General features: G+C 49.8%; 1 protein-coding gene across 2 annotated transcripts in view; it reads left to right on the forward strand.

Moving 5' to 3' along the window:
• Positions 1-13,848: 13,848 nt before the first annotated feature.
• DDR2 (discoidin domain receptor tyrosine kinase 2) overlaps positions 13,849-23,385 on the forward strand; it is a 150,133-nt gene continuing 140,596 nt past the window's right edge. For both annotated transcript variants that reach the window (XM_045027695.1, XM_045027694.1), the window contains exon 1: positions 13,849-14,061. The gene's annotated coding sequence lies outside the window, so the exon portion shown is untranslated. The remainder of the gene's footprint in view (positions 14,062-23,385) is intronic.

The raw sequence follows: 23,385 nt of genomic DNA on the forward strand, positions 1-23,385 counted from the left end.
TGTGTGTGTCGGTCTCGTTCTTGCAGAGTACCTCGGGCCTTTTGGGGCCGTAACAGGCCAAAAGAAATCTGATGAGGTTCAACAAGGACAAGTGCAGAGTCCTGCACTTAGGACGGAAGAATCCCATGCACCGCTACAGGCTGGGGACCAACTTGCTAAGCAGCAGTTCTGCAGAAAAGGACCTGGGGATTACAGTGGACAAGAAGCTGGATATGAGTCAGTATGCCTTTGTTGCCAAGAAGGCTAACAGCATATTGGGCTGTATTAGTAGGAGCATTGCTAGCAGATCGAGGGAAGTGATTATTCTCCTCTATTCAACACTGGTAAGGCCACACCGGGAGTACTACGTCCAGTTTTGGTCCCCCCACTACAGAAAGGAAGTGAACAAATTGGAGAGAGTCCAGAGGAGGGCAATGAAAATGATTAGGGGGCTGGGGCACATGACTTATGGGGAGAGGCTGAGGGAACTGGGCTTATTCAGTCTGCAGAAGAGAAGAGCAAGAGGGTGTAACAATGAGAGCTTTGGTGGGACCCAACTGAGAGTACCAATTCAGGACAAATTGCTTAGAGCAAGGCAGTTACAGCCCAAAGCTGGAGTTTCTTTACTAATAAGGCAAACCAAACCAGCCAAACAGAGAAGACTTCGGTCTCACCCCACTGGCTAACCACAAGTCACACAAGCAATTCCCTTAGACACTCCAGTTTCCCAGTATCACCACCAGTGCCACTCATTATGGGGATGAATGGTTATGAAAACCAATACCCCAGTAAAAGGAAAAAGGTTCTCCCAGTCCCCAAGGACCAACCACCAGACCCAGGTCAATATACAAATCAGATCTTACCCACAAATCACGCTGTTGTCACTCCTTTAGAATCTAAAATCTAAAGGTTTATTTATAAAAGGAAAAAGATATAGATGAGAGCTAAAATTGGTTAAATGGAATCAATTACATACAGTAATGGCAAAATTCTTGGTTCAGGCTTGTAACAATAATGCAATAAGCTGCAAGTTTAAATCAAGTCTCTGGAGTACATCCACAGCTTGGATGGGTCAGAGCTTCAGTTTGTAGCAAAGTTTCTCCAGAGGCAAGAAGCAGGACTGAAGACAAAATGGAGGAGTTTTCAGGGCCTTTTATATCCTCTCCCCTGTGGAAGATCACAGCAGCAAGATGGAGCCTGGAGTCACATGGGCAAGCCACATGTCCATGTATGACTCAGTTCTTTACTGGTGGCAGCCATTGCTCACATGCTATCTTGAACATCCCCAGGAAGACTTCTTATGTGGATTGCAGTCTATCAAGGTCTATTGTCAGTTAAGTGTTTCTTGACTGGGCAGTTAACTTGCAAATTCCTTTCTCAAGAAGCTGGCCAAATGCTTTACTAAGGCTTCTTGGAATCAAAGCACATTGAGATACAACTACATAGCCAATATTCATAACTTTAACTACAAAAATGGTACACACATACAGACAGCATAATCATAACCAGCAAATAATAACCTTTCCATAGACACCTCACACTACAACCTTTGTACAATATTTGCTGCAAACATGTAACAGCGATCTATATGGTTTCAGATTAGGTCAATAACGTCACAGGGGGGATTTGATAGCAGCCTTCAACTACCTGAAGGGGGGTTCCAAAGAGGATGGAGCTTGGCTGTTCTCAGTGGTGGCAGATGACAGAACAAGAAGCAATGGTCTTAAGTTGCAAGGGGGGAGGTCTAGGTTGGATATTAGGAGAAACTACTTCACTAGGAGGGTGGTGAAGCACTGGAATGGGTTACCTAAGGAGGTGGTGGAATCTCCATCCTTAGAGGTTTTTAAGGCTCAGCTTGACAAAGCCCTGGCTAGGATGCTTTAATTGGCATTGGTCCTGCTTTGAGTAGGGGGTTGGACTAGATGACCTCCCAAGGCCTCGTCCAACACTAATATTCTACGATTCTATATGCTACCAGCGTCCCACCACCTCACCAGTGCCAGAGGTGCTGCTGTCTTGAGTGTACACTGGCTGCTGCTGTTCTTAGTACTGTGCCCAGAGAGAAGGTCTAGACCGCACAGTGACTGTCCATGCAAAGCTCCCGCCATGGCTAGTCCCAAACGGAGTTGCATGGGTGGTAGTGTGACAGTAGGAGATACCCCCAAATGCCAGTATAGAGAAGGCCCCTGGAGCAGCATCTCAGGAGGACAGATGCTGTTTGAGTTTCAGCCCAGCATTGTTCACAGGAGCTCTGGAGGCCCTGGCCAGTGAGTGGGACCCAGAGATCTTCCCTGCATTGACAAGGCCAGTGAGAGGGATTGGTCCATTGTGGAGATTGGGAGCAGTTCTCTGTGGGAGGGGAGCCAGCTATTCCCACCCATCACGGGATCCATGGGCCCTGTCCCATGGCCCCTCTCTCATTCTAATAATAAAAGGGTTGGGCCTGAAATTACTATTTAAATTTCTATTGCAGTTTTTAAGTCTAAATGTAGCTAAAGCTCCGCTAGCTTCCTTGCAGTCCTGCTCTCTGCAGATTCCTCTGTCTTTGCAAAGAAATGTGCTTTGCAGTAGTTGGATGACAAACATTACACATCTGTGTTGTTGAATGAATCACCTTCAGTCACCTCCAGCCTATGGATATGGTATGCTGAATGGATATGGTATGCTCCAGGGTATACTGAATTATACAGCAGGATTCAGGCTAGCTCACTGAGGATCGGCAGGGTGGGGAGGCAATAACTGGGAATTCAGCTAGGACCCCATCCAAAGAGAACTTTAGCTCATTGTCTCTGGAGACCACAGCCAAAAGTTAATTTGCTATGCAGCCTGCCAAGGGATGCAAGTATCACTGTCCCATTTTGAAGATGGTATAGCTGAGACCCAGAGGTTGTTTTGGCAGAGATGAGAACAGAACTGAGGTAAAGCCAAGCCTCATCTACTTAACTACTCTGCCTTTAAAAAGGAATGTGCCATGACTAGACGTTGGGTGATGCTCTCTACAGAATGGGGCCACTCCTGCCTGCGAGACAAAACATAACAAAACCTTCTGTTAAAAGAAGATCCAATGGCTGGAAGTTGAAGCTAGACAAAAGCAGACTGGAAATAAATTGTAATCTTTAACAGTCAATGTAATTAATCACTGGAGCAATTTACCAAGGGTCCTTGTAACAGGGTCAACGACTCACCAGTGCAGCACCTCCTGCTGGTTGGTTGGGAATTAGGTCGTCTAGCACTCGGAGCACCTCCTGGTGGACAATGACTCACCTGCCTCAGGCCCGCGTGTCCCTCCCAGACCCTGGTGCCTTTTACCTCAGGGTTCTGCCCCAGCAGTACCCCCACACTCAGGGGCGGCTCTAGACATTTCGCCGCCCCAAGCACGGCGTCATGCTGCAGGGAGTGCTCTGCCGGTCGCCAGTCCTGCGGCTCCGGTGGACCTCCCGCAGGCGCGCCTGCAGAGGGTCCGCTGGTCCTGCGGCTTCGGTGGAACTGCAGGACCCTCCGCAGGCACGCCTGTGGGAGGTCCACCAAAGCCACAGCAGAGCACCCCCCCGCGGCATGCCGCCCAAAGCACGTGCTTGGTGTGTTGGGGCCTGGAGCTGCCCCTGCCCACACTCTCGGTCTCCCCTCCCCAGGGAGCCCCCAACACTCTACCCCCACCTTGCCTCAGTGGCTACTGCCAGTTGTCATCTAACCCCGACTCACTGGGGCAGACTGCAGTCTGTCATGTCCACTCATCATTGGCAAGGAGGTTGGACCAGCTCAGGGGCGGCTCCAGACCCCAGCGCGCCAAGCACGTGCTTGGGGCGGCATGCCACGGGGGGCGCTCTGCCGGTCCCGGGAGGGTGGCAGGTGGCTCCGGTGGACCTCCCGCAGGCGTGCCTGCAGAGGGTCCGCTGGTCCTGTGGCTTCGGTGAAGCATCTGCAGGCACGCCTGCGGGAGGTCCACCGGAGCCGTGGGACCAGCGGACCCTCCGCAGGCACGTCCGCGGGACCAGCGACCAACAGAGCGCCCCCCCGCGGCGTGCCGCCGTGCTTGGGGCAGCGAAATGGCTAAAGCCGCCCCTGGACCAGCTGCCTTTTTCTAACCCTGGGCTGCACCTCCCAGCCCCAGTACCTGCATAGGCCTTTATCAAGGCCTCAGCCTGGGGAGTTGCCATGCTGGAGCTCCCCAGCTCCTTCCCCCAACACTGATCTGCTCCAGGTACTCTATTCCCAGGCAGCTAGGTTCTTCTCTCTCCAGAGAGAGAGAGAGAGAGAGAGACTGACCCAGCTCCTCCCTGAGCCCTTATAACAGGGCCAGGTGTGGCCTGATTGGGGCGTGGGCCCACTGTGGCTGCTTCCCCAATCAGCCCAGCCTTCCTCCACCAGAGCAGGGTAACTGCCCCACTACATGCGCCCCCCCCCAAGAAATCCCCTCCTGGGGGAACTCTTCCCTTGTGCTCCCCGAAGCTGCGCCTCCAGGGCCACCAGTTTCTTTTCCACCACCCCCCACCCCTTGGCCATTTCCCAGGTGTTCATCTCTGCCTTTTGGAGGGCCTGCTCCGCTGCCTCCAGCTGCACCTGCAGGTCTGCATCCCCCGACCAGAGCTGGCTCCAGGTTTTCTGCCGCTCCAAGTGGCACAAAAAAAAAAAAAGCCGCGGCAGCGCAATCGCGCCGCTCCACTCTTCATCGGCAATTTGGCGGCTGGTCCTTTGCTCCGAGAAGGCGTGAGGGACCCACCGCCGAATTGCTGCAGAAGACCCGGACCTGCCACCCCTATAGTGGCCGGAATGCCGCCTCTTGATATTGGCTGCCCCCAAGCACCTGCTTGTTTAGCTGGTGCCTGGAGCCAGCCCTGCCCCCAACCCTCCAATTTTAGGGTCTGCGTCCATTTGGTGGCCTGGTCCTTGACTACCTGGGTCCCGGCCTCTTGCTGGGCCCACTTGGTCTCAGTTTCTTTATGTGTGACCGGCTCGGCAACCATCTGGGTCCTGACTTCTGTCCCTGTTGCTGCCTCCGCCACTTCTCATGGGTGGCCCAATGGCTGGTCAGCCATTATTCCTGCGGCCCCCAGCTTGTCCAGTTTTGCCCCTTCCAGGCTCCTTCGGACGTACCTCAGTTCCCTTGAGGGGCCAGTGCCTACTAATGTGGCATGGTGCAGGGCAGCTCCAGCAGGCTCCCCACCACCTCGCTGCCTTGGGTTTCTTGTGCTCCCCTTGAGGCAGGGCACTCCCTCCATAGGTGCCCCCACTGCCCACAGGCCCAACACCTTCTTCGCCTCCTGACTTCCCTCGCCAGTTGGCTTCTAGTAGGGGCTTGTCCCTTCCCCCATTCTGGGTGAGGCTCCCTGCCCCCATCCCAGTAGGGACAATCCATCCTTACACATCCACGCTGCCCAAAGGCGTAACAAGCCCTGTGCTCCCCTACCGGCTTCCTGGCCCAGGCACTGGGTTTCTCCCACCAGTTTTGGTGATCTCTCTGGAACTCCCTCCACAGAAGTTTCACCATGGCCCACTGCTCCTCTGCCAGCTGCCCCAGCTGTGCCTGCAAGGCCCACTGTACCTCCCACTGTCTTTCCTGATTCTCCCAGACCACACTGTGGAGGTGCTCCTTCCAAGCATATGGACCGGTTGCGGGGGTGTGGGCTCCCTCATACCGAATCCTGCCGGGTCCATGGGGAGGATGCATGTGGGATTGGGTGATTCACCGAGATATCTGGGAAGTCAGGCCACCTGATTCTCCTATTCGATTTTTGGTTAGTGCTCCTGGGATTACGGCTGATATTTGGATGGGGTTAGGGAATTTATGGACATTTTGGCCGTTAGAACCACCACAGCTTCAGTGTATACGGACACTGAAGCCAGGGGAAGTTGTCACTGTTTATGACAATATTTGCTGGGAGGGTAGAGGTCAAGGGACTACCCTTACAGGACACCCACTTTTTCAGGCTAATGATAGCTGTGTGTACGTTAATACCACCACATTACGAGATATACATTTTACTCTTACCACTGCTGCAGGCAATCATATCATTTACTGGCCTGCAGATAGAATGTTACATGTAGCTCTTAGATTTCAGGTATATTTTAATTGGACTGGAATAGTACCTGATCGGTTTCAGAATTTGCTTTCATTGTTGCCAGAGGTTCGCAGAATCTCTGAGTTGCAAGGACAAATTCACATGCTTCAGAATATATATCATGCTGAACAGAATGCCTTTCATACAGCTTATAGAGTGTCTACTTTATGTACTAAGTTTGATGTATTGTGCTTTGTTACCAAAACTGTACGACAACCCCATTATTTTATTCCAATGGGGCTGTTATTGTTTGTAGTGTTGTTGGTTGGTGTGGGATTATGTTATTGTTGTTGTTGTTGTAAAGGACGTAATGATAGTAATACTACTTTTCATGTTCATGCTAATCATGCGTTGTCATTACATCCCATGAAAACCCCTAAGGTTGACATGTCTCCTGTAGACTCTGAAATCCATGGTTTAATGCAAATTGAGATTTGAGGTATTTGTTGTACTAGAAGTACAAAAGGGGGGAGTGTGGAGGCCAAGAATTAATTAATAAAGGTTTGAAGGGATCTTAATGTATGTTAGCTAATTAGCAGAAGTTAAGATGTGACCCTGTATCTGGTGCAGAGTGAATTGTGTGAAGAGTCGTTACGACCTTGTGAATTGCAGTCTTGTTTTCTGTTCTAGTATTGCAGACAAATAAGATAACGAATAGGCTTATGTATAAACAAATGCAAATGTTTACTTTTACTGTCTCCAGGTTTGCTAGCCACTGTCTGTTAAGAAGGTATAAAAATTGTTATGATTGTTTACTAATTGAGAGAGATCCGTCCAGGACAAGGGGCAACCCAGTTCCTGACACTCTCTCCCTCTTGTGTTCACTAGAGTATTTAATAAAGTATTTGTTTTTGCTGCACCCAAACAAAAAGCGAGAACTGAGTTTTTCTTCGACAACACGGAGCAAGGTCTCATGCCTCTCCTGTGTTCTGTCAGTCCCCTTCAGCCCTAGCACTGGAGACCAGTCAGGGATGGCACAAGAGCCTTCAGCAAAGAAAACCTCTGTATATGCTGGGTCCATTGTCCCCTCCTCTTCCAGGCAATAGTCCCAGTCCTGTCCCTTGTATCGGGGTGACCATCTATGCTCACATTCTCCACCACATGTAACAGGGTCAATGCAGGGCCAGCTCACAACATTCTGGCACCTGAGGCAGGGAGCTCAAATGACACCTCCATGCCCCCTCACTTGGGCCAAAACTTTGAAAGGTCTCAATTCTGCCTTCTTCCTGTTCTACTCCTCTCATGGTATTGCTCTGCTACCTACCCCAATAAAGGAGAACTAACAACTTAAAATGCCTCGTTCAAAAGTTTTAAGTAACACTTAACTTTCAAATTCCTGAACAGCAAATGTAAATTTTCTTGTCTGTATAGTAAACACTGACATTTTTATCTGTTTGAATAATCAAAGTGGTGCTTTCTGTGCCTTCTTAGTTGCAAAGATTTGAACTGCTTCCTGAAGGTCCACAGTCTGGGCCAGCTCATGCTCTATTCAGATGGTTGTAAGGCCGACCAGCCTCTCCTGTGTCATTGTGGAGTGTAGATGTGTTTTTATTAACTTCAGCTTGGAGAAGCTGAGTTCTCCACTGGCAACTGTTACAAGAAGTGTTAGAAGTATGCGCAGAGCAAAAAAAGCATTTGGAAAGAGGGTGTTCATCTTATTTGTGCACATATATTCCAGAACAGCCTTTGGAGTTGATCCTGCTGAAATGTATCTTGAAAGGGCTTTCAGTCCATCACATAAATCACTCTCATCAATATCGTGCATGTTATCATGTGTCAACACTGTCTCTAGTGCCCTGCATTGCTGGTGTAGGTCTTCTTCAGGTATAGTGAGGAGTTTTGGAATATCATACAACATCCCAAATGTACTGCTGTGTTCCTTGAGCTGCATGAAACGTTCGTCAACTGACTGTATTGCACAATCTAGCACCTGGTTAAAGAATTCAACTTTGAATTGTTGTTTGGGGTCTCTTATGGGATTATTCTGTGTCTCGTAATCAAAATGTCTTCTTCTTCAGTGACTCTTGTATTCTTGAATGGGTGGGAAAATAGCTTCAGTGTGAAGTTCCTCTGCCAACTTCTGTGCACTCTTCAGAACATTTTGAAATCCCTCATCTGACCGATAAGACTGTAGGTATGACTTTGCTTTGTCCAGTTGTTCCATTACTCCAGATATATCAAGGTCAACACCTTGGAGTCTCTTGCTTACAACATTTATTTCAAACAGTATGTCATGCCACAACACTAAGCCACACAGAAATTTGAAGTTATGTATGTTTCTGGTATCACAGGGGTAGCCGTGTTGGTCTGGATCTGTAAAAAGCGACAAAGAGTCCTGTGGCACCTTATAGATTAACAGACCTATTGGAGCATAAGCTTTCGTGGGTGAATACCCACTTCATCAGATGCATGTAGTGGAAATTTCCAGAGGCAGGTATAAATATGCAGGCAAGAATCAGTCTAGAGATAACAAGGTTAGTTCAATCAGGGAGGATGAGGCCCTCTTCTAGCAGTTGAGGTGTGAACACCAAGGGAGGAGAAACTGCTTTTGTAATTGGCTAGCCATTCACAGTCTTTGTTTAATCTTGAGCTGATGGTGTCAAATTTGCAAATGAACTGAAGTTCAGCAGTTTCTCTTTGAAGTCTGGTCCTGAAGTTGTTTTGCTGCAGGATGGCTACCTTTAAATCTGCTATTGTGTGTCCAGGGAGATTGAAGTGTTCTCCTACAGGTTTTTGTATATTGCCATTCCTGATATCTGACTTGTGTCCATTTATCCTTTTACGGAGGGACTGTCCAGTGTGGCCGATGTACATAGCAGAGGGGCATTGCTGGCACATGATGGTGTATATTACATTGGTGGATGAGCAGATGAATGAAATGGTGATGTTGTGGCTGATCTAGTTAGGTCCTGTGATGGTGTCACTAGTGTAGATATATGGGCAGAGTTGGCATTGAGGTTTGTTGCATGGATTGGTTCCTGAGATAGAGTTACTATGGTGCAGTGTGTGGTTGCTGGTGAGAATATGCTTAAGGTTGGCAGGTTGTCTGTGGGCGAGGACTGACCTGCCTCCCAAGGCCTGTGAAAGCGAGGGATCGTTGTCTAGGACGGGTTGTAGATCACTGATGATGCATTGGAGAGGTTTTAGCTGAGGACTGTAGGTGATGGCCAGTGGAGTTCTGTTGGTTTCTTTCTTGGGCTTGTCTTGCAGCAGGAGGCTTCTGGGTACATGTCTGGCTCTGTTGATTTGTTTTCTTAATTTCTCATGCAGGTATCATAGTTTTGAGAATGCTTGGTGAAGATCTTGTAGGTGTTGGTCTCTGTCTGAGGGGTTGTTCTTTTATAATATGCCATTAAAATTGGTCCTGAGGGGTGGTTTGGGGGTACAAAGAAACTTTTAAGAAATAGCAGCAAAGAATCCTGTGGCACCTTATAGACTAACAGACGTTTTGCAGCATGAGCTTTCGTGGGTGAATACCCACTTCGTCGGATTTCACCCACGAAAGCTCATGCTGCAAAACGTCTGTTAGTCTATAAGGTGCCACAGGATTCTTTGCTGCTTCTACAGAACCAGACTAACACGGCTACCCCTCTGATATTTTAAGAAATAATAAATAATAAATTCACAATACAGGTGAAAGTTTCTTGCGCAAACATGGATCTTGAATATTTTATTTGATTACTGACACACTGTAAACATAGGCATTTCTATTATCTTAAAAATGATCAGTAAATGGCATTTTGTGGTTATAATACCGTTTAACAATGTTTTGTGTTAAAACTAAAACATAATTTCAAAGTCTTTCTGCTCCAAGTTATCCCTCAGCAGTTTCAATTCTCTCTGGGGTTTTACTGGAGACAGTTTAATTTAATTCTTTGAAATTATGGCTGCATGTGAGCTAGTTCTTCTTATGGGTAACACCTTGTCTATACATGAGATTGCTTTAAGTAAGCTTTACCCCAAGGGTGGGCAAACTTTTTGGCCCGAGGACCACATTGGGGTTGTAAAGCTGTATGGAGGGCTGGGTAGGGAAGGCTGTGCCTCCCCAAACAGCCTGGCCCCCGCCCCCATCCAACCCTTCCCACTTCCCACCCCCTGACTGCCCCCCTCAGAACCCCTGACCCATCCAACCCGCCCTGCTCAAAGTCCCTAACCACCCCCAGGACCTCACCCCCTATCCAAACCCCCTGCTCCCAGTCCCCTGATTGCTTTGACTCCTATCCACACCCTCACCTCTTGACAGGCTCCCTGGAACCCCACGCCTATCCAACTCCCCCTGTTCCCCATCTCCTGACCTCTATCCACACCCCCACCCCTTTACAGGCCCCCTGGGACCCCATGCCTACCCAACCCCCCCTGTTCCCCATCCCAATCCCTATCCACACCCCAGCCCCTTGACAGGACCCCCAGGACCCCACATCTATCCAACCCCCCCGTTCCCTGTCCCCGACTGCCCCCCAGAACCTCTGCCCCATCCAGCTGCCCCCTGCTCCCTGACTACCCCCCCGGGACCCCCCACCCCTTATCTAACCCCCCGGCTCCCTTACCATGCCGCTCAGAGCAGCATGTCTGGCAGTCGCGCAACTCGGCCAGAGCCAGACACGCTGCCGCACTGCCCGGCAGGAGCACGCAACCCCGCTGTCCAGAGTGCTGCCCGCACGGCAGCGTGACTGCGGGGGAGGGGCTGGGCAGGACAGTCCCGTAGGCTGGATGTGGCCCACGGGCCATAGTTTCCCACCTCTGCTTTACCCTATGCTAAGGCAGCCTGGTTCGTTGTTGCCCTCTATTGGAAAGACCAGGTATAGATGTTTCTGAGTTTGCTATTGTCTCTGAGCTAATAGACCTATTGTTTGTTTGTTTGTTTTGTTTTTTAAGCGCAACCCAGTAGAGGCTCATGCTTTCAGATCCAGAGGTTCCTGGGCTCAACCCAGCAGATGCCCCAGCCAGGACCAACTGTGTGTGTGTGTGTGGAGAGGGGGAGGAGACCAGGCCTCAAGGGGCAGGAGAGTGGCTCTCTCAGGCACTCCTGGCAGTGTGCAGCAAAGCAGGATTCACACTGGGATGGTTTAGCATTGCTTTTCCAAAAAAAGAACAGGAGTACTTGTGGTACCTTAGAGACTAACAAATTTATTTGAGCATAAGCTTTCGTGGGCTACAGCCCACTTCATTGGATACATAAAATGGAACATATAGTAAGAAATATATATACATACAGAGAGCATGAAAAGGTGGAAGTAGCCATAACAACTGAGAGAGGCTAATTAATTAAGATGAGGTATTATCAGGAGGAGAAAAAAAACTTTTGTAGTGATAATCAAGATGGCCCATTTTAGACAGTTCACAAGAAGGTATGAGGATACTTAACATGGGGAAATAGATTCAATGTGTGTAATTACCCAGCCACTCCCAGTCTCTATTGCTTTTCAGTTGCTCATTCACTGACTTAACAAGAAGAGGTGACTCAACCACAGTTTAGAAGTATTTACATGGGAAGGAGGTTGCTGAGAGCAGAGAGCTCTTCAATCTAGCAGGCAAAAGCAGAAAAGGAGCCAATGGCTGGAAGCTGAAGAAATTTAGATTGTAACTACGGGGCATATCTTTAACAGTGTGAGTAAGTAACCACTGGAACAAGTCACCTAGGGATGGGATGGATTCCCCATCACTTGGAGTCTGTGCATCAAGCCTGGGTGTTCACTGTCTAGCACAGCCTGAAGTTCTGGGCTGGGTGCAGGAATCAGTGTGTGTAAGTCGCTGGTTTGTGTTGTATAGGAGGTCAGACTAGATGATCTACTGGTCCCTGCTGGCCCTAACATATGTGATGCTCTCTGCACCCCAGGTAGGAAGCTCCTCCGACCTATGCCTGCAGCTGGAATCTTATGCACTGACACTCCACACTGGGATTGCACATGGCAAATGAACAGCATCTCCATGCAGTGCCTTTCTGCTTTGAAATCTGTTTTAGCATTGTTAACCGGAGGAGGGCTCCTGGTCCACCAGCACCACCAGGCCACTTCCACTACTGTGACCCAGGGATCTCTTGATGTCAATTGGCAGAGGAGATAGGGATGCATCAGGGTCACAGGGATCCTGTGGGTCTGGCATTTACATATTAGTTTACCGAAGCATGTCAGGTAAGGAGGTTTCTGCTGAAAGCCTGTGTCGCATTGGTTACCCTCATCATTGCAAAGTATATGTGCAGTTGATACATACAGAGATGTGTGTATATATAGAACATTATGGTCTTAAAACCTGGTAGTTAAAGGAAGGCCACCAAGAGGTACATGCCTTGAGACAAGTTCCACCAGACAGCAGGTGGGAGGCAGGTATCTCCCTGCTGACCATTGTGTATTGTGAGTCTCACTATAGGAATCAATTTGCATCCTGAGTCAAATGCTAATGAGGGGATTGTGGGGATGTCAGGAGAAGAAATGTACAGAAAGAGGTGACCTGTGGGGTGGGGGGAGCGGGAGACCCTCATTACAGGTGAACAACAAAGGACTGGTCTAATATATCTAGGGGTGCAGAGAGACACCTGCACATCCTTCATCTGGGGAGACACTGCCAGCTGGTTTGGTCTTCTGAAAGGAGGTTTTGACGCTCAGCCAGTCTGGGTGCAAATCACTGGGAGAAGGACTTTGGTGGAGCAGCACCTTGTTAGACAGGAGGGCATCTCATTACTTGAGTCTGTGCTCTAGAATGTGTGTTATGCTTTGTTATGTAAACCTTTGTTTCCAATAGCTTTGCCTGTTGTCATTTGAATCTCTGGTCTTTGCTAGATGTACGCTTGCTTTCTCTGGAACCCAACCTAAGTGCTGTGGGTTGAGCACAGCAGTGATCTGAAGTAGAACAGGTAAGCTGGGGTGCACTTTTCCTCTGGGAGCAGCCAGTCTGTGAACGTCCAGTGGAACAGGGCCTGGGCATTCCTGGGGATGGGGTGTGCCTGTTACTAGCCTGCAGGGGGCAGTGGAGCTCACATGGGCTGAGAGGGGAATGCTGGTGTTGCCTGTGGCTGGTGGTGCCAGGGAGCTGATCCCTGGCAGAGGCAGACAGGGCTTCCACATGTGAAGGGCAGGCATAGTGAGGTGCTTCCCAGGCCTGGGTATCCCAAGAAGCCTCCCAAACACTGAGCATGGAGCTAGAAGAGCCCATCCAGTCCCCAAGCATCACCCTCTGAAGGAAAGGATTATAAAACAGGGGAGCTCCCCTCCTCCAGGGAAACATGGTCCTGCACCCCTGTCAAGGCCCAGCTCTCTGGGCTAGGGAGACTTACAGGCTGCCCCCCTTTGCTCAGGCTGTCTCCTGGAGACGTGGAGTGTCCTGTTCCACCCTGCCCCCAGGGGCACACAGGGAATGGCTCCAGGCAGCATGGAGAGTTAAGCCCCATAGGGGGTTCTGGTTCATTATTTCATCCCCTAGGAGCTGTGAGGCCACCCTGCAGCCCCTCTGGCCTTGCCTTTGTGTAGTGGCCCTCAAACATTGCAGGAGCGACACAGAGCCTCGCTGAGCTGGAGGCAGGATCCCTGCAGACCAGATTATCCCAACTGCTTCTTCTGGCCTTTGTGTCAAGGGGGGAGGTCCGTGCAGCCAGATTCAGTGCCAGCACCTGGGGGATATTAGCGAGGAGCTGCCTTTAATCCTTTCTCTCGTTCACATACAACTCTGCTCTGCTACCTAAATCAACAAGCCATAAAACACCCCCTGAAACAATCTGCCTGGGTGTGTAAAGCCACTCACTGCTTCGGGATTGTTTCCTTCCTGTGAATGGGTTTTGCTGTAAATTACAGCTGTGCGCGCATTCTCTTGGGCCGAGCGAGCCTCTGCAGAGAAGCCAGCTCTGATTGGTGTCTGGCTCCCCCAGCCCCTAATTGAAGCCAAATGTGCAAGATGTGGGATTGTGGGACGTTGGCCGGGGCCCAGGAATCCGCAGAATGCCCCGGCGCTCGGCGGCGTCTTGCATCAGCCGGCAGAAGTTCGCGCTCGGCCGGGAAAAGAAATCTGCGGCCCCACTCCGGCGCGTCTAGAGGTAAGTGCTGCGGGGTCGGGAGCCCAGTCGCCCAAGACTCCGCGCTGCATCAGCGCGGTGGGGCGAGAGCAGAGCCCGGGAGCGGCCGGGCGGGCCCCGAAGTTTTGGGACAAGTTGCGGGAGGTCGGGACGAGCTCGCTCCGGCGGAACGTTCTGCGGGAAACGGGGTGCTGCGGACCGGGCCGGCTGGGAGAGGGATCCCCGCCCCGGCTCCAGCGCGTCTCCCGCCTGCCGCGTGTTAAAACGCCCTAGGGTCCCGCCGCGCTTCCACCCCGACTAGTGCGCGGACAGGGCAGGGCCGCCCGCGGGCCGGGCTGTGCCCCCCCCCCCGGCCTGGTGGAGGGGAGCCCAGGGTACCTGGAGCCCGGCGGGGCAGCGCCGAGCCCCTCCAGGGGTTCAGCGGGGTGGCCGAGGCTAGCGGTGAGCGGGCTGCGCGGCCCTGCCCGCGGGGTGCCGAGCCGCGGCCCCAGACGCTCCGCGCAGCGCCAGGTAACGGGGCCGCGGCAGCCCGGCTCCCCCAGACGGCGAATTGTAGCCAGAGCAAACTACAGCTCCCAGCATGCACCGGGCCAACCCGCCAGTGGCGCCCACGGCGCCTGTGGCACTGCGTTCCGGCGACTTGTGGTCCTCGGGCCGCTCTGTCCTGTGGAAGTGTAACACTGCTGGAGAAAAACTAGACATCCCGCTGGGCTGGGCTATATTAGCAGGAGCGTTCTGAGCGAGACATGCACAGTCATTCTGCGGCTCTGCTCTACACTGGTGTAGCCTCAACTGCAGTTCTGGGTGCCACATTTCAGGAAAGATGTGGACAAACTGGAGAGAGTCTAGAGAAGAGCAACAAAAATGATTAAAGGTCTAGAAAACATGACATATGAGGGATGATTGAAAAAACTGGGTGTGTTTAGTCTGGAGAAGAGAAGACTGAGAGGGGACATGATAACAATCTTCAAGTACGTAAAAGTTCGTTACAAGGCAGAGGGAGAAAAATTGTTCTCGTTAACCTCTGAGGATAGGACAAGAACCAGTGGGTTTAAATTGTAGTAAGGGTGGTTGAGGTTGGACATTAGGAAAAACTTCCTGTCAGAGTGGCTAAGCCCTGGAATAAGTTGCCTAGGGAGGTTGTGGAATCATTGTCATGGGACATTTTTAAGAACAGGTTAAACTAGGGTGACCAGATAAGATGAAGAAAATATCAGGACACATGCGGGGGGCGGGTCCGCCAGCGGAGCAAAAAAAAAAAATAAAGCTGAGTGTTGCTGGCAGAGCGCGAAGGAAAAAAAAAGGTGAGTACTGCCGGCAGACTGAAATATCGGGACAAATTGCATCCCGACCAAAGATTGGTTGGGACGTGGGACAACCACCCAAATATCGGAACGGTCCCGAGTTTATCGGGCCGTCTGGTCACCCTAGGTTAGACAAACACCTGTCAGGGATGGTCTAGATAATACTTAGTCTTGCCCTGAATGCAAGGGACTGGATTAGGTGACCTCTCGAGATCTCTTCCAGTCCTATACTTCTATGATGAATATCTTTGGGGCTCTATAGCCCCCCAGCTCTGCCATGTCTGAGGCCTCCATAGTGTCTAACAGGGCAGACTCCTGGTCTATGGAGGAGCCGTGCCAGTCCTCAGCATGGCCTCTGGAACATTAGTTAGCCTGTTACTGTGGCCTGGGCTACACTAGCGGGGAGGGCGGGGGGGTTGAACTAAGGTACGCAACTTCAGCTACACTATTCGTGTAGCTGAAGCCGAACTATCTTAGTTTGACTTACCTGGCCATCCTCATGGTGACGAGTCGACTGCCGCGGCTTCCCCGTCGACTCCGCTTGCTCCTTCTGCCAAGGTGGAATACGGGCATCGATTAGTGGATTGATTTATCGCGTCCAGATGAGACGCGATAAATCAATCCCCAATACATCGAACACTACCTGCCAATCCGGTGGGTAGTATAGACGTACTCTGTGAGCCCTTGTCACGCCATACAAAGCCAGTCAGGACTCTGGGGGAGCATGCCTCCTCTCTGAGCATATTGTCTCCAGAGCAAGAAGGTTACACAGCTTCGACTTTCCTGGGTCTGACCTCGGAGCATTCAGCATCCCCTTCCTCACCATGTGCTTCCCGCAGCGAGTCCACCCGGGCAGGGCTACTGAGGAAACCAGAGGGTCCTGCACCCTGATTCCGTAGTCAGACTTTGTGACAGATTTTTGTTACCAATCTGCCTGGAGCGTCAGTTGATTAGGCTGATGCCACAGGATTGTTTGGGGGAGAAGATGACTAAATACATCAAGTGTCTACATTTTAAAGCTTTATTGATAAAATAATTAACAGCGGAGAGTGCTGGAAATGCTTTTACATCACTCAAGGAAGAAAGCATTAATGCCCCTCCTCTTCCAACTGAGCAATCAGCTGTGCCTTAGTGAGCTTTCCAATGTGTAGCCATCTTTCTCTGCACAGGACCACAATGACTTTCTTAAGGAGATGGTTATAGGCCATCTCCACGCTACTCCGAAGTAGTCACGGACTCGCAGGCCTTTGCTCTCTCAGCTCCCCATGATCCCTGGGAGAAACCCCTTCAGTGCGACAGCCCTTTTTGGGGGTCCACCTCTCTCGGGGTTAAGCCGTAGGCTCCTCCTGGAACCATACCTCTCGGAGCCTCCAGCATGCCTGTCTCTCACTAATCCTCCTTTGTTTTACTGCTCCTCAGTTACTTACTGCAGGATGCTCTGTCTATGGGGTCCAGTTTATCCCACCTCTGCTACCAGTTGTCACGGAGTCACCAGGGCGATGCTCTGGCTTTGTATGGAGTAGTTCCAGTCAGGACTCTGGGGGAGCATGCCTCCTTTCTCTGAGCATACTGTCTCCAGGGCAAGAAGCTTACACAGATTCGACCTTCCTGGGTCTGACCTCGAAGCATTCAGCATCCCCTTTCTCACCGTGTGCTTCCTACAGCGAGTCTGCCCAGGTGGGACTCTGGGGAAGCCAGAGGGCCCTGCACCCCAACTCTGCAGCCAGATGTGACTCCCAGCCAGCTGGCAAAACAGCAAGACCCACATAGGCTCACATACAGCATAACAAGGGAAAATCCCCACTTCATCACGGCCCTGTCCTAAGCACTAGTGCAGGGGAGCTGTGTGCTCTGCTCAGGGTGGGTGGGTTGTAAGGAGAAGATGGACCTGAGATAACAAACCTGCTTCCAACCAGCCCCTCCTCTGCCAGCTTCACTGCCTTGCCAGGGTTCACATGGGTCTGTGGAGCTGAGCCTCAGGCAGCTGGGCCCAGAGATTCAAAGGTATCTAGGTGCCTAGCTCTTGTCCATTTTAGTAGTCATCCAAATACCTGTGAGGGGCTGGGCCCTGCTCTCTTGTGAGTGCTGGGAGTGCTGCATGACAACTTCCTGCTCATTTACTAACCTAAGAGTTGGCTGGGATGATGCATGGGGAAAGGAACAGTGATGAGCTGCCAAAATCTTAACAACCGGTTCCCTATAAAAAGTTCTGATTTAAGGGGGGGGGGAAAGCGGGGGAGACATACTCGTGGGACCAGGGGCCCCTTGCAGAGCCTGGGAAAAATTGCCCCCCCCCGCCAGCGGCCCTGGAGCTTGCAGCCCCTCTCCCCCACCTTGCCTGCAGCTCAAAGCAGCAGGACTACTCAGGAGCTCAGCTGAGCCGCTCAGCAGGTGCCAGCGGCTGGCCACACTGCAGGGGGAAATGGGGGAGGGGCCGGGGGAACCTCAGCCTCCCCAGCTGGGGATCCTGGGAGCAACAGGATGGTCCAGCCCACGGACCGGAGTTCTTTGCCTACCCCCTGGCCCTTTAACAACCGGTTCTCCACGGTGGTCTAATTTTAGCAACCGGTTCTTGGGAACTGGTGGGAACCCGCTCCAGCTCACCACTGGAAAGGAAGGGTCGGGCATGCTCATGGACTGGATGTGTGTGCTTTCTCTAATGCCAACAAGCCCTGCTCTACATTCCCAGGGAGGCTGGGAGTATAGGCACCGACTCCATGGGTGCTCAGGGGGTGGAGCATCCATGGGGAAAAATTAGTGGGTGCTCTGCATCCATTGGCAGCCAAGCTCCCCGTCCAACCTCCCTCCCCCAGCACGCTGCGTCCCTGCTCCTCTGCCTATCTCGCAGCGCTTCCTGGTGCTTAGGACTTTCCAGGAGGGAGTGGGGAGGAGGCAGAGAAGAGGCGGGGCAGGGACTTGGGGGAAGAGGGTGGAATGGGGGCGGGGTGAGGGTGGGGTCGAGCACCCACTGGTAACAGTGGAACTTGGTGCTTAGGGCTGGGAGGCTTGCCCTTGGCCTGCAGGATGGGGGTGTTTCATTGGAGCTGTGCATGTAGGTGGGTGAGAATTGGACCCTGTCAGGTCTGCAGATCTCTCCTGTTCAGGCCCTTTCCTTTCAGTGTGTGCTAACCAGTGCCTGTGCTAGGGCCTCTGCACATGGCCCCAGAGGGACAAGGGGTGTGTGTGTGTGTTGGGGGGAGATCCAGCCACCATAGCCCCCCATGTTTGCCACAAGCCAGCGGCAGTGGCTGAGATGTGCAGTGTTTCTCAGTCTGTGAAGTATAAGAGGGATAGCCGTGTTAGTCTGGATCTGTAAAAAAGCGACAGAGTCCTATGGCATTGTACGGACTGACTAACTTTCTGTTAGTCTATAAGGTGCCACAGGACTCTTTGTCGGTCTGCTTCACAGACTGACAACAACTTGCAGTAGCTGTGAGTGGCAAAACCTTGTTCATGATGTTCCCCCAACAAGGGAATAATATAAAACAGTGCTGGGATCTGTTATAGTCTGGGATGGGAGGTCACTGGCTGGGGGCTGTGCAAAGAGTCCTCACCTGACCAGCTTATGGGGCACAATCAGCAAAGAGATCTGAGGAGAGATGGAGGGAGGTCCCTGCCCCAATGCCATTAGTTCAACTGTTCCCATCTCCAAACTCCCAGCCCTACTGCAATTAATTCAGCCTCCCATTGCCACTCCATTCCTTTCCCCATACAGCGAAGTCAGCAGCCTCATGCTGGCACCACTACAATATTTACCCCCGACCGCCTCCATGCAACCAAGCCACCTCCCACTCTAGTCAATGCAATTAATTCAGCCCTGGCCTGACCTCTCTGTTGGGCTCCATAGCTGCTGCCCGCAGGGGTGCTGGGCCCCTGCTCCCCACTCCCCCAGAGATCAGAAACAGGGAGCCTGCTGGTGGCTCCCACATGGGGAGGGTGGAAAGAGAAGGCTGGGCTGTGTCACTGGGGAGGGGGAGCCAGCAGCTCAGGGTCAGTTCATTTCCTGCACTGCCCCTCTTTTTCTGTGGATAATGTAGCAGCCCAACCACCTCCCCCCCAGAAGAACCTGGGGGTACCTGCAGGTCCCTCCCTTTGATCCCCTCTTGGCTCCAGGGGAAGGGCTACTGGTAGGGGGGTCTCCTCCACCTTCTCCCCTCCCTGCTGGTCAGCAGTTGTTGCTCCTTGCTCCTGTGAATGTGGCATAGCAGGAGGGCTGGAGACTGAGCTGCAGTGGGAATGCCTGTTTGAGAGGCCTGCCAGTTGTGGTGGGCAGCATGGTGTCGTGTGCTGCTGTGCACCCAGTGGTGCCACCCCATCTGAGGAAGTTTTCAGCTTGGGGTAGAGCTGGATGAGAGCATTCCTATGCACAACAAGTGCCTCAGCTGGTAACAGGAGCCGAGCTAATTGTGGGCATTAAATGTAGCATCTCTCAATTGTCTGGACTCTCATACATTCTAAGGCCTATGATACTTAGTTTGACTCCTGCCTAGCACATGGCATTTGCCCCCTGATTCCTGCACTGTTGGTGGAGCTAAAATAGAACTTTTGGAAAGAGACCCCCTGTCTTGATCTCCAAATGGTGGAGAATTCACCACAGCCCCATGTAAATTGTGCTGAGGGTTAATCAATTTGCCTTAAAAAAATGCACCTTATTTCCCCTTTGAACTATGACTGCAGTTATCCATCTGCTGGATCTGTTTCTGCCTGTGTCTGCTAGATTAAAGAGAGCCTCTGTCACAGTTCAGGGCTGGCTGCACCTCTGCCCTTTCCTGGCCTCTCTGAATGCAACCCCGGAGGCCTAGTGTTTTTACCTATTCTGGGGTGGAATCATGCAATTCTCAGCTCTTAGACCTGGCCTTGTACTACAGGACCCTGTATATCAACTGAGTAGGACCTGCTGGGTATGCAGAGACTGGCATCTGCAGTTCTTCCCTGCAGGAGCCTTTTACCAGTGCTGAATACAGTAACTAGACAGCCATCTCAATCCAACCTATGCTTTGTTCCTACTGCTAAAACAAACAACATAGAGAAAAAGGATTTTAAAACAATGCACGGCTTTCTCCTGTAAAACCCTTCCATCCTGGGATAGTGACCATGGCACTTCAGGTACCCTAAGTGGATCTCATTTACTCAGATCAATTCTCCAGAAACTAATCCCTTCTTGAGAGAGTCCCCTTTAAAGGCTCTCTAGCCCTCTTGATTTTCTGGTTCACTTTCTGGTCCTGGCATTGTCTGTCTCAAATGTTTGCTTGAGCCATTTATGGGTATTTCTTTTCTTTTTGTTTGTTTTCCGTACAGCTCCCCCTAAATCAATTAAACCAGTATATTCATACAGCAAACACCCCAGTAATCACATCAACATACAGTATTTGTAAACAGTTACAGAGCAACTCCAATTCCATCACACAGTGTACTATCAGAAATCTTTCCCATGTAGGTACTTAGTCTGACGTCCTGTATAACATAGTTAAGAGACCTGCCCCACAATAATTCCTGGAGGAGATCCTTTAGAAAACATCCAGTCTTGATTTAAAAATGGTCAGTGATGGAGAAATCACCATAGTCCTCGGTAAATTGTTCCAGTGGTTAATTACTCTCACCATTAAAAATTTACACCTTTTTTCCAGTCTGAATTTGTCTAGCTTCATCTTCCAGCCATTGGCTTGTGTTCTACCTTTGTCTGCTAGACATCCTTGATGAAGTGTGGACCCGAACTGGGCACTGTATCAGTATGGTCTCATCAGTGCTATATGCAGAAGTAAAATCAGATCCCTACTCCTGCTCTATATCCCCTTGTTTCTACCTCCAAGAATGGTATTTACACTCTTAGCCATAGCATCGCACTAGGAGCTCATGTTCAGTTTGTTATCCACCATGACATTTAGGTGCCTTCCAGAGTCATTGCTTTCTGGGATACAGCTCCCCCATCCTAAGTAAGTAAGTATGACCTATATTCTTTGTTCCTAGATGGATAGCCTTACACTTGGCTGTATTAAAATGCATGAGTTTTTACATTACACTCATCTTACTAAGTGATCCAAATAACTTTATATCAGTAACCTGTCCTGGTCGCCATTCACCAACCCACCAGTCTTTGTGTCAGCTGCAAACTTTATCAGCAATGAGTTATTCTAGATCATTGATTAAAAACCAGTCTCTTCAGGGTATAATTGGTTGAGATCTGTCAGCCAGTTTTAACCTATTTAATATGCAACATACTGATCTTGTATAGTGCTAATTTTCTAATCAGAATGTTGTGCATTACTAAGCCAAACAAGTCCAAATATATTACATCAATACAGTTAATTTGACCCAACAGCCTTGCAATCTCGTCAAAGAACAATATCAAATTCCTCTAACAAGTCCCATTTTCCATTAAACCATGTTAATTAGTATCACTTATATTTCTATCCTGTAACTCTTTAGTGATAGTCCTGGAGCAGCCATTCCATGATTCTGCCCAGGATCAGTGCCAGGCTAAACAGCCTACAATTACTTGGGTTGTCCTGTTTACTCATTTTAAATATTGGCACAACATTAACTTTCTTCCAGTCCTCTCTAACTTCCTAATAGTCCAAGATGTATTAAAAATTAACACCAGTGCACAGGAGAGCTCCTCAAGAAACTTTAAAATGCTTGGGTGAAAGACTGGATGTCTTTCTAAAAGATCTCCTGTAGCTCAGGCAGAATTTATGGGCTTCATGCAGGAATCTCTGGATGAAATTTCCTGGTCTGGGTTCTGCAGGTCAGACTAGATATCACAATAGTTGTCTGGCCTTAAAATCTATGGCTTCATGAAGTTATCCAGACCTGCTGATTTTATCTTTAGTAGATACGGTTTACCTCCTTTCCTAAGGGTCGCTGGGGAAGATGTTATTTCATCCTGATTATCTGACATTGGAACCAAGCTGTGCGGTATAACAAATACAAAGAGAAATATTCATTGAACTTTGTTGCATTTATTGATGTCTTTTCTGCCTCTTGACAGTGTTATCACCTACACCATACTGGGCCTCTACTACCATTATTAAGTTTCCTTTTTATCCTAATGTATTTAACAAATTACTTAATACCCAGTAGACTTTGTGACAATGATATTTCATTAATTCCTTTATCTTCTCATATCAGTTATCTTCAGTTGTTATGGAATAGTGATTTCTTATTTTTATTGCTGTTTTACTGTCCTATCCTAGCCAAACTGGTTTTCAAATCAAAGTAGCTTGCTGTTGTTTTGTTGTCTGAGTGATTGCAGACTTTGGGGCATTTAGTAAAATGGTCTTAACTCCCAATCTGGGATCACACATTGATGTTTACATTTTTTGCTCACAATCATTTTTACTCATAATTATTTTTAGCTTTGGAAATTGGACTATTTAAACTTCCAAGTACCTATATTACTGGTTGTGATTTATATTCTGTTTGCACATAATGCATGTAATTAGGTCATAGTAATTTGCTCATAGGCATCCATTCATTTTTCATTCATTCATTGCTATTATTATTTATTGTTTCTATCTAGAAGTCCCAGTCACGGATCAGGATCCATTGTGCTAGGCACTGTACAAACACAGAACAAAGACATGGTCTCTGCCCCAAAAGCTACAATCTAAGTCAAGTTTTGTCATCAATCCATCTTCATCTATCAAATGAAGTCTAATAAAAATTGCAACATTTTTGAGTTAGAAAATCATCGTGTATAAACTGTAGAAACTCCAAAGATGATATACTACTGGCAGCATGAAACTCCAGCATGCGTCCCACAGATGCAAGTCCCCTCTCCCCAACATAAGTTTCTTCCTACCCATTGTAGATAGAGGCTTAAGGAGCTGCTTGTCCTACTCTCCAGTCTGGTTTGCTGGTCTGTGATAAAACCCCATTCCTACCTCATCTTGTGCTTCACCATTTAGACCGTCAGTCCATTAGCATCTCAGACCCTGTGTTTCTGAGTTATCACTAACTAAAGCAGGCAATGGTATCTGTGATGTAGAATGTCCCTCTCTCCCCCCCATTTGTTCTTCCTAAGTAGAGTCCCAGTTAATTT

This window comes from Mauremys mutica, chromosome 8 (assembly GCF_020497125.1).
Source record: "Mauremys mutica isolate MM-2020 ecotype Southern chromosome 8, ASM2049712v1, whole genome shotgun sequence".
NCBI classification, from domain to species: Eukaryota; Metazoa; Chordata; order Testudines; family Geoemydidae; genus Mauremys; species Mauremys mutica.